This window comes from Cololabis saira, unplaced genomic scaffold (genome assembly GCF_033807715.1).
Source record: "Cololabis saira isolate AMF1-May2022 unplaced genomic scaffold, fColSai1.1 scf136, whole genome shotgun sequence".
NCBI lineage: Eukaryota > Metazoa > Chordata > Actinopteri > Beloniformes > Belonidae > Cololabis > Cololabis saira.
In genome coordinates this window covers 78,178-78,483 of record NW_026906300.1, presented here as the reverse complement: position 1 = coordinate 78,483, position 306 = coordinate 78,178, and positions in this window count along the sequence as shown.

Here is a 306-nt window from a genome sequence, read left to right as displayed (position 1 = left end):
TTATTTTTATAGGATGTTAGTGTTATTATGGGATGGCAGGTGTTTTTATAGGATGTTAGTGTTATTATGGGATGGCAGGTGTTTTTTTAAGGTTTTTAGCGTTATTATGGGATGGCAGGTGTTTTTATAGGATGTTAGTGTTATTATGGGATGGTAGGTGTTTATTATGGGATGGTAGTGTTATTGGTGTTAGCGGTCCCGTTAGCGGTTCTGTTAGCGGTCCTGTTAACGATCCCGTTAGCGGTCCAGTTAGCGATCCCGTTAGCGGTCCAGTTAGCGACCCCGTTAGCAATCCCGTTAGCGGTC